Here is a 15,865-nt window from a genome sequence, read left to right on the forward strand (position 1 = left end):
GCAAATTGGAGCCAGGCGCCCACCAAAGTTAGGCTCCTGCTCTCCTACAGAGTTGGGAGATGGAGGAACTATCTCTTCTGATGCTTGTAATTTAAAAACATGGCTCGCAAGATGTTTGCCTTTTAAAAAGATGGCTCCCAGGTTCTTAAGAATGATATTCTGGAGTTGTAAAGCTTTAAAAAAAAAAAAAAAAAAAAAAAAAGGCCTATCTATTCTTCAAAGGAATACCCTTTAAAGACGTGAATGAGAAAGTACTTACACGATTTCTAAAGGAAATGCTCTGAGAAAAGGGAGAGAAGAGAAATCTCTTTCCCTCATTTCCACTGGGAGAATGAAGCCTCTTCCTTTTGGTTGGTATTTGTGCTTCCATAGCCAATGCAATAATGCCTATTGGACTGGCTTTCCCTCCTTCCCAGGCCACTGTCCCTCCCTGTCTCTGCTCCCCATGGCCACTTAACACAAATCTACCCCCCTCAAAGCCTGCTTAGGAGGGAGTCCCCAGTAAGGTACTCGTAAAAAAGGTGCTCTGGAAGATAAAGTGCTCTGTAAAAAAATCATACTCAAAATTAAAAGTAAAGAAATTGGGGGAAATATTTGTTACAAATGAGAGACAAACAATTAATGTTCCTAATATATTTTTAAAAGGATGCAAATTAAAAATACTAACGCCTCCAAACTGCAAATTTAAATTAGAAACCTTTGCCCCCCACCAGTTATTAAACAATTTTAAAAGACAATATTTTACTTAATTGAATCTAAGATGCATTGATTATATGACAGACCATTATGTTGTAAATGAGTAAGAAAGGACAAGTGCTACCTGTTCGATCATAACCCATTCCTTCCACTTCTGTAGTTTTACTTAATGTAAACTGTAAAGTCAAATGAAGGCATCAAGCCTTAAACACGGGCTTCTGGAATGTGAATCTATAATATTTGTGAGTCGGAGTTGGAATTCAAATTTAGAAGTCTCCCCACCCCATAGAATTTTAATTGTTGCAAGGTTTGCCATAGCTTGCAAGACAATTTACATTACAGTTAATCACCTAAATGAGCACCAAATCAAGAAAAGAGAAAACCGCCTATAAATTAAACACTAGCGACTGCAATCCTGTATGGGTTGAGTACCAGCAACATACAGTTTTGTTTTTGTTTCTTAACTAACTTATTTTAGAAGAGTTTTATGTTTACAGAAAAATTGCAAAAAATAGTACAGAGCTCCCATATACCCCACACCTAGTTTCTCTTATTAGCCTCGTGCTTTTGTACTGTTCATTTGTCATAACTAATGAACCCATAGTGATATATTATTATTGAGCAAAGTCTATATTTTATTGCTATTTTCTTTGCTGTTCTTCTGTTCATCTGTTCCAGGATACCCCATTACATTTTGTTGTCCTGTCTCTTTAGATTCTTTTGCTGTAAAAGTTTCTCAGACTTTCCTGGTATCAGACAACCTTGACAGTTTTAAACAGTACTGATCAGGGATCAAATGTCTGATGTTTTAAACTCATGATTAGGCTGGGGGTTCAGGTTTTGGGGAAGAAGACAATAAAAGTAAAGTGCCACTTTCATCATTTCGTATAAAGTGTACGTGTTATAAACATGACTTATCATGGTTGATGTTGGCCTTGGTCACCTGGCTGAGGTGTGTTTGTCAGGTGTCTCCACTGTAAGGTAAAGTTACTCTTCCCCCCCCCACCTCATTCATACTATCCTCTTTGGAAGGAAGCCACCTGTGACCCCCACACTAAGGAATTAGGCTCCACCTCCTCGAGGGTAGACTCTCTACATAAACTTCTTCTGCACACAAGGTTTGTGTCTTCTCCTTCTCTGGCAAGCACTGATCTGTGTATCTTCTCCACAGCATTGCCTTTTCCAGAACATAACATAAATGAAATCACACAGTATGTTGCCTTTTCAGACTGGCTCCTTTCCCTTCACAGTATGCCTTTAAGACTCCTCCATGTCTCTGCATGGTAGCCAACTCACCACTTTCTATCACTGGCTAGTATCCCGTTGCCTGGATGCACTGCCGTAGGTAAGCCCATTTACCTGTTGAAGGACGTTGGTGGCTTCCAGTTTTGAATAAATCTGCTGTGAACATTTTTGTGCACGTTTTTGTGTGGATATAAGTTTTGAAATCAGCAGAGGAAATACTTAAGTGCAATTGCTGGATCCAAAGGTAAGGCTATATTTAGCTTTGTGAGAAACTGCCAAACTGTCTTCCAAAGCAGCTGAACCATTTTGCTTTCGCAGCAGCAGTTGAATGAAGGTCGCTCTTGCTCCAGATCTTCTCCAGCAAAATTCATGCTGGCTGTTTAAGCCAAACATGATTCTTTTACAGGACAATAGAAAGTTCAGAGAACCTATCTCTGGGAGCACCACACTCTGGGTTCTGTGGCTCACAGCATCCCCTTGTGCCACCGAAGTCCCTCCAGTGAAACTTGACAGCCACCGCTGCTCAGGATGAGGGCTGTACACAGGTGCTCCCCCACCACAGCCCTAGAACTCCATATGCTGCCACCAGCGCCTCTGCCAGACAATCTATACCCCTGTGTACGGCAGCCTCATAGCACTGCCCACCTCCGAGGCTAAGTGTCACCAGGGGTATCTGAATCTGTGCCCAAAGAAGTCTATGAATGAAAATCTTCTGTTTCTGCTGTACCAAGGCAGGCCTTGAAAAGTGGGAAATCAGCAAGTTATCTAAACATAGGGATGGTGTTCAAAGATGTCCCACAGCTAAAGGTGACCCCCGGCCACTATAAGACTGTCACTGCAGTGTAGAATAGTAGCAAAAACAGTGGGAAAGAACCTAAGTGTTTAATGAAAGGGCAGGGATCACATAAAATATAGACCAGCCACAAGATGCAATGTCATGCAGCCACGAAAAATTCTGTTTTTCAAGAATTTCTAATGATCTTGGAATACTGTACACTCATGCTACGATGTTACAAGGGGGAAAGCAGGATGTGATTCTGTATATACAGACTATCCCAATTTCCAAAACAAAATTCTTTGTACATGTAGGACAAAGCCTAAAAGAACATAACACAAAATGTTGACAGCGGGTTCTTCTGAGTTGATTTTCCTTTTCTTTTTCATTATTTTTTAATTTTCAAATTTTCTATAAAGTATTAAATTTTTCTTTAAAGAAATATGTATTCTTTATATCAGTATAAAATGTTCTCCTCCTTCTGCCAAAAAGATTTTCATACTCTAGTCCAAAACAAAGTACCATCCCTCATCAAAATATAACCTACTTAAAGCTTCTCATAGGTATCAAATCAAATCAATTATAACTGATTTCCTTAAGGAAGAAGCACTTTCAGTATGCTTTATCAGCACATAAGATTGATTTTAGTTTCTCCGTGACATAAAGTTTGACTCCAGCTCTCACTTGCCCGACCTAAGGTATGAGTATAAGCTAAGCTGCTGTAACAAAAAAGTTCTGAAACATGGTGGCTTTAAAAAATATAAAGTTTCTTTTTCAAGTAACGGTCCAGAAGTGAGCAGTCTAGGATGAGTGAGGTGGCTCTCTGTGCTGTGGGATCATTGAGCAATCTGGGTTCCCTTCCTCTGCTGTCTGTGCCTCCTCCCAGAATGCGCGCCTCATTGTGTGGTCAAAGCTGACTCACTTTCATCCATGTCCATGATCTGATCCACGGGAAGGAGTAAAGAGAAGCCCTGGGTCACACTGTTTTGTCTCCAAGGGGATGAGTCAATAGTGTTGAGATCACTCCTGTTCATACCTTGCTACAAGCAGGCTGGGAGTTGTAGTGTCTACTTGTGTGGCTAAGTGTGCTGCTGACACTCTTAGAGGTTCGATCTCTATGCTGGGGAACATCTAGCGTCTCAACCATGCTGAGGTTTTCGAGATCTAATATCAGCCTCCACAGCAGACCCCATGGTCACAGCTCTTAGTGTTCAGTTCTTCAAGGTGTATGTGCAACTGTCCCCACCCAAGTGCCCCTTCGACGTATCTCTGCCTTTTTCCTGCCCTCCTCAGTCTCCAAGAATCCCACTTCACATGCACAGACCACTCCTTTCTTAATCCCCAAACTCTGAGTCCTATTTCTATGACAATACAGCTGATCCCTTTAGTGCATAGACCTTCCAAATACAAAAGTCTGGGATGAATGGTCTTCAGGGTATCCTACTCAGGCCTGGAATCTTCTATCCTTTCAAACATCAAAAACAAACAAACAAGTGGCTCTTCCTCTGAGGAAAGGAGGGCTCAGGCTTCCAGAGGATGGGAGAAATATTTTACTTTAATTTCTTCCAGATGGGCCTACCACAATGAAAACAAATTGTAGGGCAAATATCAATAGATCTCCATCCTACATTAAATTATAAATAAATCTCTGTGCTACACGTGTATTGTGAGCTGAATTATGTCCTTCTAAAATCCGTATGTTTAAGTCCTAACACCCAGTACCTCCTAATGTGACCTTCTTGGATACAGCGCCTTGAAAGAGAATTAAGTTAAAATGAAGTCCTTAGTGTGGACCCTAATCCAATATGATTGATGTCTTTATAAGAAGAGGAGATTAGGATCTAGACACACACAGAGGGAAGACCTTGTGAAGATACAAGGAGAAGATGGAAATCTGCAAACCAAGGAAAGAGGCCTCAAAAGGAACCAATCCTGACGACACCTTGATTTTGGACTTCCAGACCCCAGAACTGTGAGACAATGTATTTCTGTTGTTTAAGCCACTCTACAACAAGATTTTTGAACATAATGCTGGTATTGTTGCAGGAGATTCATAAATATTTGCTGACTTATAATTACAGATTAATAACAGTAGGATTTATGGGCCAGCCTGGTGGCTCAGGCAGTTGGAGCTCCGTGGTCCTAATGCCGAAGGCTGCCGGTTCTATTCCCACATGGGCCAGTGGGCTCTCAACCACAAAGTTAGCGGTTCGACTCCCACAAGGGATGGTGGGCTGCGCCCCCTGCAACTAACAACGGCAATGGGAACTGGAGCTGAGCTGTGCCCTCCACAACTAAGATTGAAAGGACTACAAATTGACTTGGAAAAAGTCCTGCAAGTACACACTGTTCCTCAATAAAGTCCTGTTCCCCTTCCCCAATAATTTAAAAAATAATAACAGTAGGATTTAGCTTAAGAAATAGGGACTGCAAGTCTGGACTTCTGAATTTTAATTCCAGATCAGGTTTTCAGTATCTTCCTAGCCTGGTACCTGCCATGTAAACTTCTCTAGACCCTGGATCCCTACATCCTGAAAGGGTTTGACTAGATCATCTGTCAGCTCTTGTTTCTGAGTCCATGGCTGATTAACTTGTTAGAAACCCTCAACTGAGTACCTCTATTCCAGTTTTTACAAAGTGTACTTTGTGCAACCCTGGAACTTCAAGATAACAGGAATCCCACAAAAAGAGGTCAAAGAAATTTGGAAAACTCTGTATTCTATATCCCACTTTTGGAAAGACCTAAGGCCCATTAGCACATTAAAGGATCTAACAACAGTCTTACAGGAAAGGAAAGAAAACTGTGGGTTTCAGCAAGCATTCCCTAAGTTTATGGGGGCCCAGAACATTTTCTCCAAACCGACAACATTTATAAACATCCTGAGGTGCTAATATTCCACACATCTTGCTTGGATAGTACTATGCTGTAGCTTTCCAGTGTTAAAGAAAAATGATCCTGACAGTTGTTAAAACAGTAAGGGAGACTTTATTCCAGGCGGTTGCAATGGGGGTCAACTCTATTACAAAGGAGAGAGATCGACTCATCTCCGAACTCAGTCAGGACAAGTATTATTACAGCCAAGATGCAGAATGAGGGGGGCTAAGGATGCAAAATTATTAAGAGGAGACATTAGGAGTAGGCGGATTCTTGCTAAACTGATCCAATAGGATTTTCGCTGAAGGCAGGCCAGCGGGATCAGATACGAAGAGTGGGGGGTGAGAAATTTAATCAGATACCGGGGGTGATCAGATATCCAGGGTCGGAGGATTCTTGCTAAAATTACTTAGCAGGATTCTTGCTAAAACTGGGCTAGACAGACTGAAGACAAGGCCTAAGGACAAGGTCGAGTGGAAAAGAGGGTTCAGAGGAGGCTGCTTCAAGTTTGGTTGTCACCGGATCCAGCTGTGGTAATTAATCCTAACAAGAAGCTGCCATGACATCTTTATCATTCAATCTTCTTTTATTTTCTCTGTAAATAATTTCAATATAGTCTCATTTTCCAAGAGGGAAAAAAAGATGGGAATTCAACGATAGGATTTCAACTGTGTTGGTTTCAGTCTCGTGACCGATACAATCTATTGTGAACACAGGAAAACATGCCCGAAGTCAGGGAGGGCAGAGGCCTAGTCCGACGTTCGGACCCCGCAGCCCTGGCCTTGGACCTGACAGTGCCGGGCACTCGTCCCTGCTCAGAAATTCAGGCCATTTCCTAAGAAACAGACGAGTGATGCGATAGGGGAGCCCCAGGGCCGACTGTGGCCAAGAAGAGTCCAGAGATTATTTCAATCCAGAGCGTTACCACGTCCGCTCCCTTTTCTGTCACCTCATTTTATTCACAGCAGCTGTAGCACATTTCTAAGTCAGGTGACAGCATCCAGTTTCACTGGAACATGGATTTTTGTGAGGCGAGAATGCTATGTTCACAAAACAATGTGGCAAAATCAGTGGTAGTGTGTTTTCCCCCAAAAAATAACGTTATCAGCAAGCAATTTATGACAAAGATTTAAAACCCAATGGGAATGGGATGGAGTTATGTAAACAGTTCCGTTGTGTTTATACATACCTAGGACTAAAGCTGAAACTGTAAGAAAATGAAATAATGGTAAAAGTGGAATGAACATTAAGAATTTCTGGGTTTAGCGATTTCCCCATCTGAACTGGATTAACTGGAAGCCTACAGTAAGGTCACGGTCCCACCTGCTGAGATTCTGATTCAATCGATGGAGGGAGAGGGGGAGGGATGCTCTGAGCTTTTAAAAAAAACAAACACCCATATTAAAAATCTCCCCAAGTGACTTGAATGTCCAACCAGGTGGCACCACTGATCTATTCCAGCCTCCTGACCTTGTGGATGAGCAAACTAAGGCCCAGAGAAAGGGAGTAACTTGCAAAAGGTCACACAGCTAATTAGTGGCAAAGACAAAAAATAAAACAGGCGTTATGCAGCACTTCAGGTTTTCAGAGGTTTATTTACCTTCATCTGGTACCTTCAAGTGGCATACACGTTCACTTACAGTCTCAGAAAACAGGGAACAAAATCTAAAACCTCTGACTAGTGTTCATCTGATTTCAGTCGTGATAGGAATGGGCTGATTATAAGAATGTGATGCTGACTAAGAGCAATTAGAAAAAAAGCTATCTATGTCAATGCTTGTGTTGAAAAGTTTCTAGTTATTTTACCATATGTGTCATTTATGTGTATCATATCAAATATATATCACTGTAATACCATTTTCTGGAACCTGCCTTATTTGCAGGAAGGAAAAGCAGGTTTTCATCTCATCCATCCTGCTGGCTATTCTCTGCCTAAAACACCTCTTCTTCTTGTGGTAACAAACCCTCCCTCTCCCCATCATGGGGGGTGGACACACAACCATGCTGGGCCAATCCCTGTACCCCATGCTTTGAGGGTGGAAACGGGATCTTCCTTCCTCCACAAATGAAATTCCCATTTCTAGACCCGTCGTTTCTCAGTTAGCCTTGTGCCCTACATGCCTGGAACCTGAGTTTGGTGATGGTAGCCCGGAAGACAGAAAGATGACATCAGTGATATCTCCTCTGCCTGAAGGACTTGACGTCTGTGGGTGTCCTCTCCGTATTCAGATTTATCGCCTGGTTGGCCTATGCAGATGCTGCAGCCGACTGTCATCTCGACGGCTTTCTTGTCTTGTGCTGTTACCCGAGGAGGTTGAGCAGCTGGCTTCTCACGGAAAGGAGGTGGGAGGGTGTCTTCTTGAGGACAGAAACGAGAGGCTCAAATATTCAAGCTCCCTGACTACACTTTGAAAGGACAAAGCAGAGACATTTTGGCCCCCATCGCCCAGCGCAGAATGATCTGAGGCTACAGTTGCTTCGCCGCCCCAAAGGGGTTTTGTAGAGAAATCATTGCTAGTGGAGTGTGGGAATGGCCGGTGGCAGGCCTGACTCCTCGTCCGCTTAGCAATACGATGGGCAGGGAATTGCCTTCTGCTACTGCAGAATCAGAGTCAACATTCTGTGTGTTGGGGGTGGGGGGAGTTGTACTGATTGCTTGCACATGGTGAGGACGTAGGCACAGGGAAGTGGACAGTCTCCAAAGTCAGGTGCAGTGGTGCAGGGCATGGGAATTAAACCATACCCTCCCCGTGAGAGCAGGAAAGGCAGCTTCTCCTCCCATGGCAGGCAGGGATGCTCTCAGCTGGGTGGCTCTTGGGTTTCTGGGAACCCACATTTATGACTGTGTGGTCCTCTCCCTTAGATTACGATCTCTGTACAATTCTTGATCCTTTGCCATCAAATTAATCTTATAACCTCTTCAAACTACATATTTTTCCATCCACAACATCACTGCCCCTAGCGAGGTGTAGACCACAGTTAGGAAAAGACTGGTGTCAGATGAGTGCAGGGAGCCTTGCAGGACAACCCCCTCATTCTGGTTCTCTTTGGCCACAATGCTGTGAATGATATCCCGCAGGTAGCCCACTGGAGACCCAAGGTTTTGACAAACACTCAGGAATAGACGCTTCCACTCTTTTCCTTTCAAAAAGGCAAATACTGAACGAGCCAAAACACTCCACCAGTCCAGACTCTATTAACTTTGATGCCACCATAAAATGAAATTCACAGAATAAGCTGGTTCACGTGACCAGCAAGTTCAGGAGTCAGCTGGAAGGGTCTGAAATTCAATGTGTAATATGGTTACCTCATACGGGCACTGCTTTCAAAAGTTATCTCTCTGCTTGAAGACTTTCCAAAGGTTGTGAGTCCAATTTTCCACTTTGACATGTTAAAAATCATCATGGGTAAGTTGTTCCACAGATAGTCTTGGGCCTTAGGCCAATGCAATTTCCTGTGAATTGAATAAAATTGCTCTCATAGCATTGAAAGGCCTATATTTTATCGATGGGGGGAAAAAAGACTTAGAAATTTTCCTTTCAACCTGTGTTGTACGGAACTTGTACTATTGGCACTGTAATTCCAGTTATCTTGACCCATAAAAACAGCATCCAATTCATTTCTACCACATTTCAGAACACAATGCCGTAGAACAGTTTTCCTGTGAATGGGGCCTCCAAAACCCTAAGAGATTTATAAGCTAATCCTTTCCCTTGACGCCACATCAGCTGACTGCCTGCCTACCAGACCAGGTAGACTGTAAAGACCCCGACATTGGAGCTGCGTCTTTAAAGTGTGGGACGTGAAGAGCATAAATGGCCGTCTTCGCAGGGTATGTGCCCCAATAGGCTAGGAGTGGTATATAAATGTCCCAGAGAATTCAGTCATTATTAATTAGGGCATAAAAAAACCTGAAGATGAAATAGCCAGTCTTCTAAAGATGCATGCCCTGAGAGAGAGTTATCTGTGTAATGATGATTACATCATTACTCAATCAATGATCCAATTGATCACTGGGGGTTTGGGAAGCACATGAAGGTGGATGGAGCATCTATGTCACTGTACTGCTGGGAGAATGTTGCTGGGGCTTTCCCTCCTTCTTCCCCTCCCATCAGAAAAACACAAGGTTTACCTTGTGAGAATTACAGAAGGGTGTCCTAATATATGTATGGAACAGAATGCAGAGATAAGCTGGAGAAAAGGAGATGGATGATGTGTCTCAGAGGGAGGTGACACCGGAACGTAGAGTTGAAGGTGTGAGTGGATGGCGGTAGTTACCAAGGGACATGGTGAACACAGAAAAAGAGCACATTTGAGATCTAGATGGGTGCATGTCATGTGAATGAAGGTGAAGATGTCCGTGGGACTTCCAGGAGATGTCCAGCAAAAAAACTGGCCACATGATATGAAGCCTGAGTATGGAGAGAAAGTGATCTGAGCCATCAGTGGTGGTGGAAGCTAACGGAGATCACGAGATTCTTCCAGAAGAGAATGCAGAGTAAAGACAGCAGCGACCAAGACAAAATACACTGCAATTTGCTGACCATGCTATGACTACTCTCTTCCTCCTCCTGACCAGCACAAGATCTCACGGGTAACGACTGTGAAACTGTAGCCACTGCATTATGTAATTTAAGTCCCCAGGATTTTTTTGCTAAGGGAATGAATGTACTTCTCATATGTAAGAACTAACAATAATAACATGACTTACTTACATATTGCATTAAACATGTTGAAGGTTAAAAAAAATCAGAACTAAATCAAACTAGGATATGAGAAGACAAACAAATCTCAACACTGTGTTATTGTATTCAATTTCATTGAAACTTTCAAATTTATTGGCCTAAAGTTGCCAACAATGTTTTCTTATTTTTTTCAGTCTGTTTATCTGATATTAGTATAGTTCAATTAGCTGTCTTCAGCTTTATTTTTGTTTTGTTTGCATGGAATTAATTTTTTCCAGGCTTACTTAACTTCAGTAGGCTAATATTTACATTTATCTCCTATAAAGAGCATATAGTTGGGTTATTTAAAACACACTTTATCAATTTTTGTATTTTAGTTGTGTATAGTTCATTTATATTTAATGTAATTATTGCGTTTCAGTTTAAATCTACAATCTCACTATTCGCTTTCTATTTGTTCCACATCTTTTATATTCCCTTTCTCCTTTCTTGCCTTCTTTTGTATTAATTAAATATTTATTATTCCATTTTCCATACTTTTTCAGCTTGTTGGTTAGGGCTATATCAGGTTTTGTGGGGGCCTAAAACTTACACAATTTTTGATGTCCTTATTAAGAAAAACAATAAAACATTATAAATATATACTTTGGAATAAAATATAAATATATAAAAAATAAAAGAAATCACAACAAATTTCACATTTTAAAAAGCTGACCCATGGTCCGGCCCAGTGGCTCAGGCAGTTAGAACTCCATACTCCTAACTCTGAAGGCTGCCGGTTCGATTCCCACATGGGCCAGTGGGCTCTCAACCACAAGGTTGCCAGTTCAATTCCTCGAGTCCCGCAAGGGATGGTGGGCAGCGCCCCCTGCAACTAAGATTGAAAGGACAACAACTTGACTTGGAAAAAAGTCCTGGAAGTACACACTGTTCCCCAATAAAGTCCTGTTCCCCTTCCCCAATAAAATCTTTTATATATATATATATATATATATATATATATATATATATATGACCCATGTCACAAACATCACCAAACCCAGAAAAAAAAATAATGTATTATTTTTATTTATGCTGAACATACTTCTATAGTATTTTTCCTACTTTTGGGTGCTGCTTTTCCATATGACAATAATCTTATAATATCATTTTCTGCAGAGAGAATAGAAAGATAATTCAGCCTTTCCTCTGAATTAAATTTTTTTTTAATTTCATGGCTGATTGAAATTTTTTAAAGCGTTGTTTCTTATTCCTGATCATTATAATACAAAAAACATATGACTTCACAGCCAAATGTCCTCACAGGAATTCTGATAAATTCTTCAAAAAGAAAAAAAAAGATCTTGATGTTTTTGTAACTGAACATCGTGCTGCATGATTAAGTATGTTGCTTTAATAAGATGAGTGAACGGTTGCTTAGATTCGACACCAATTAAAACAAATTCTCTGCTATGAATACGCACGTGGTGACTGGAAAACTGTTCCAAAGACGAGCTTCTGGCTCTGTATAGCTGAAACCTCATTTCTGCATGGCTACGCACATCCCTCCAGTGCCAGGCACAGGGGACACGTTCTTTTCATACAACGATCTGGGTCCTGCACCTTTGGGTCATGATGCCATGTAGTAGGTGGATGGAAGGATTACTCCTGGAAGTCACTCTTTTACCGAAACAGCTAGAACTATCTTAAATATACACAAATACAACTGCAAATGTGACTGCAAATCCCTAAACACTTTTCAACAACAACAACTATGTAAATATAATCTCAGCTCGAGTACCCTTATACAAAAGCCAGAAAACCTTATACAAAAGACATCCTTCCTGATCTTAGAGGAGAAGCACTGAGTCTTTTACCTGAAAGTAAAAGCTGTAGGCTCTTGCACACCTTTTTCAGGTTGACTTCACATACATTCTAAAACAAAGATAGGAAGCCTCATAGAAATGTGATCACTTTGGGAACTTGGAAACTGTTCTGGAACAAACATTCGTTCTTCTCTGAACTTAAAGAAACTCAAGCGGAGCGGTTTGAATGGCATTGCTCACAGTGATGACGGGCTCTGCGGTAGGTATGACACTCTCAGAAGGAGCATGCTTTATGGGAGACAGGTGGGCACATAGGTGTGACTGCCCATTTCCCTCCAATAAATACTTATGTGATTCTTGTCACTCATGCCATTTTGAGCTCTCCAGGCTGAAACCATGCAAGTGGACACCACCCAAATCCACTCACATGGCCCTAATGCCACCCTAACATGTTTTGGGTTTAAGAGGAGCCGATGTACCCAGCCCCCACTCACGCCATCCTGAGCAGAGGTGGCAGCTGGGGAACAGGGAGTGCCGGCCGTGGCTGCCCAGGCCTACTTGATATTCTGGGGACAAAAGCAGCAGTGGTCCGAATCCTTAGCTGAACCTGCCTGGCTGCTCCACAGGCTGGAGGGTGCTTGGCAGGAAGTCCAGGAAGTGAAACAACAAACAGTCTCCAAAACCTCCCCCTGCAAGGGAGCCTGGGAAATGCGGTGGCCCTTTGCTGCCACCACGCTGTTGAGAAGTCCCTGGGCTCGGCTCCCCCTGTAAGTAGGCCAGTATGGAGGGCGCTGAAGGCTTCAGCAAGCCCCGCTTCTTCTCTACAGGGGCCGCACACAGCCCACCAGTGGCTCACCCTTGGGGTTAAGCATTGCCCGCTCCATGGGTACAAATGACTGTGTGTGAGGACAGCAGGTGAGGTAGCTCAGTCCCACTGTCAGAACCCCCGTGAGTCTTCTGGGGAGCTATGTGGTAAGGCAAGGGGCACGGGAAGGAGGGGAATGCAGAGAAGCTGGGCCAGTGTGCCAGGCAGATAGCTGCTTTCACAGACTTCCCGGGAGCCGGGAGTTATGGGGACAACCTACGCCATGCTAAAAGCAAAAAGGGACCTGGGAGGGGCACAGTCCATCGCCTCCCAACACCGATGGCTACACTGGGATCCAGTGAGAGGGAGGGGTTTCCCTAGTGCAAAAAAAGGACCCAGCCCCTGGTGGTCTCCGTCACCGAGGGGTCTCATCGTCGCTGCCCTTCCCCCTGGGCTGACTTGTCACACACAGTTCTACTCACTGGCCTGCCCACAGGGGGCCAGCCTCCGTAGGACCCTAAGGCCTCGGAGGAGGGAGCATCAGCAGGACGGCCAGGTCCACTCTCTGGGCAGCTGGCTGCTCACAGTTTCTGCTCAGTCAACAAGGAGTGCTATCATGTTTTCCCAGGCGCCATGCAACACCACAGGCCCTTCAGCTGAAGCTAGAGGCTGGCAAAAGACCTGTGACTCAGTCCCAGGAGGGCTGGCCGTGCTGAGGGGGCTCTGGCCTGCACAGAAAGTGCCAGAATGGGCAAACAGCAGGGACAGGCACACAGAGGGGCCTCCTCGCTGCCTCCTGGAGGGTGAGCCCTCCCCTCTGGATGGGGGTTCTTCAGGTCTAGGGCACAAGGGGATGGGCAGAGCCCAAGGGGCTGTTGGGTGGGCATCTGAAGACTGGGAAGCCAGAGGGAAAACACCCAACCAGAAGGGCCAGAGCAGGCCCTGAAGCCTCAAGGATCCCAGATCTGAGGAGCAGGTTGGGGTGGAGGAAAGCGAAGGCGTGGAGGTCTGGGGGAGTCTAAACCCAGGCGTGACAGTGACAGTAACTGGAGACACAACTACTTCTCCATTATCCCGAAGAAGAAGGAGTCCTTTGGAAATTCTATCTATGCAGCTGTTTGCGATGCAGACACAGAAATGACCATTTGGGGGTCAGGGTGTGACCCATGAGCAGGAGGGAAAAGGTCCCCTAGAGTGGTGAGCCCTGGGGTCATAGGGGCTGGGGTGAGGGGAGCCCAGAAGCCCCCAGAGAAGTTCTGGGAGCTGCAGGGACCCCTGGCCAGCCCTCGGGCACATCCTGAAACAAGACTTTAAGTACCCAACTGCCCCAGAAACTGTTCCAGGACTGTGGTCACCATGGTTAGTGGGCATTGAAATGTCAGGAATGTTAGACTCAATGGTTCTTGCTCCACAGGCGTCCTCCCCAGGGCTCTGGGGGAAGTCTTGAAAGGAAGTGTCACGACTGTGATTATTTCTAGTACATTGTCCTATGAGCATGGGCCATTTCTATCTCCTCCCCATTATGGGGAGGGGTGTGTGTGTGTGTGTGTGTGTGTGTGTGTGTGTGTCTCCACCCCCAAGACTTTCAAACAGGAGTTAGAATGACCAGCGCCAGGAGCTGGGTTCCATCCAGCTCTGCCCAGCCTTGCTGTGTGGCCTCAAGGCAAGTGGACTCATTAATACTCTCTGGGCCTCTCTTCTCTCATCTTTAAAAAAGGATTCCAACCCTTCATAGATTGTTCAAGAATCAAGGAAAATCATAGATGTGAAAGGAAGCTGCCTAAAATTACTTTTTGGAATGAAATGGTGTGTATACATTCATTTACTCTCTATGATTCATTCATTCATTCGACAAACATCCTTGAGCCAGCAACTGAAAATCAGCCATGAGGAGAAAGAACTGCTGTAGCCCTTGTCCTCAGGAAGTTGACAATTTGGTAGGAGAGACAGATGTGAATAATAAACACACAAATGTGTCACTGCCGTAAACAGCAAGAACAGCGAGCTCTGGAAACTGGAATAAAGCAGACACCGGATTGGGGGAAGGGACGGAACACGAGCCCAGAACAGCCCCCGATGTGCATCCAGGAGGCTCTGAAGCCCAAAAATCTGCTACAAGGGGCAGGGCACAGGCTTATTAGCCAAGACAAGACTGAGAGCCCGGTAATTTGCCCAAACGGGGATGGAGCAGATGGCAGCAGACGGGGTCCGAGGAGTGCAGACCAAGGTCAGGAAAGGCTCAGAGCAGGGAGCTGAGAGGCAGGGCATGCAGTTCTTTGGGGGAGCAACAGGACTGTCAGAAGCCAGTTCCTGGAGAAGTAGGCTGCCAAGGTCACAGGAGGACCCACAATGGCAGTGGGGGCCCCAAGCCTCAGCCAGGCTAGAGGCTAACAAGGGACCAAAGTCAGGGGACTCGATGCCCAGCATGGTCCACCCCTTTCTTGCCATGCCCAGCTTTAGAGCCTTTGGTTTTGGCTCCAATCTCTGGTCCAAGCGCAACCCAAGGACTCTAAAACTGGCCCTGACTTCCCCACTTTGCGCCCACATGCTGTTCAAGGTCAGAATTCATATTTAGCCACCTTGTAACTGCTCTGGGCAGCGCTGGCATCCTGGACCAGAGCACCAGCCAGACCTTCTCTGAGCCTCCTGGAAGGTTTGAGCAGCCTGGGCCTCCTTACGCCTCTCTCACTTGGAACTGAGTTTCAGAGCCTGAGGCAGGGACTGTCTTCAGATGGAGACTCAGTGGTCCCAGGCCTGTCAACAAACATGTGTGGAATGAATGAATGAGAAAAAGCCAGAGGACTGAAGATGTTTGTAACCGAAATGCTCTTTTCTATATAAACGAAACTGTTTAAGAAGGCCAGAATTTTCAGTGCAAATGGAAATAGCTATCCCCCAAAACATATTTTTCTAGAGGGATTGCTAAAAGGTTAACACATACACCGCTAAACAAGTTTAACATTTGAGCCCTACAACCAC

The 15,865-nt window shown here is 44.4% G+C and overlaps 1 protein-coding gene across 2 annotated transcripts in view; it reads right to left on the reverse strand.

Annotated features, from left to right (window-relative positions):
* Positions 1-15,865, reverse strand: part of MBOAT2 (membrane bound glycerophospholipid O-acyltransferase 2) — a 175,491-nt gene that overhangs the window by 135,945 nt on the left and 23,681 nt on the right. The window lies entirely within an intron of this gene.

This window comes from Rhinolophus sinicus, linkage group LG05 (genome assembly GCF_036562045.2).
Source record: "Rhinolophus sinicus isolate RSC01 linkage group LG05, ASM3656204v1, whole genome shotgun sequence".
NCBI classification, from domain to species: Eukaryota; Metazoa; Chordata; class Mammalia; order Chiroptera; family Rhinolophidae; genus Rhinolophus; species Rhinolophus sinicus.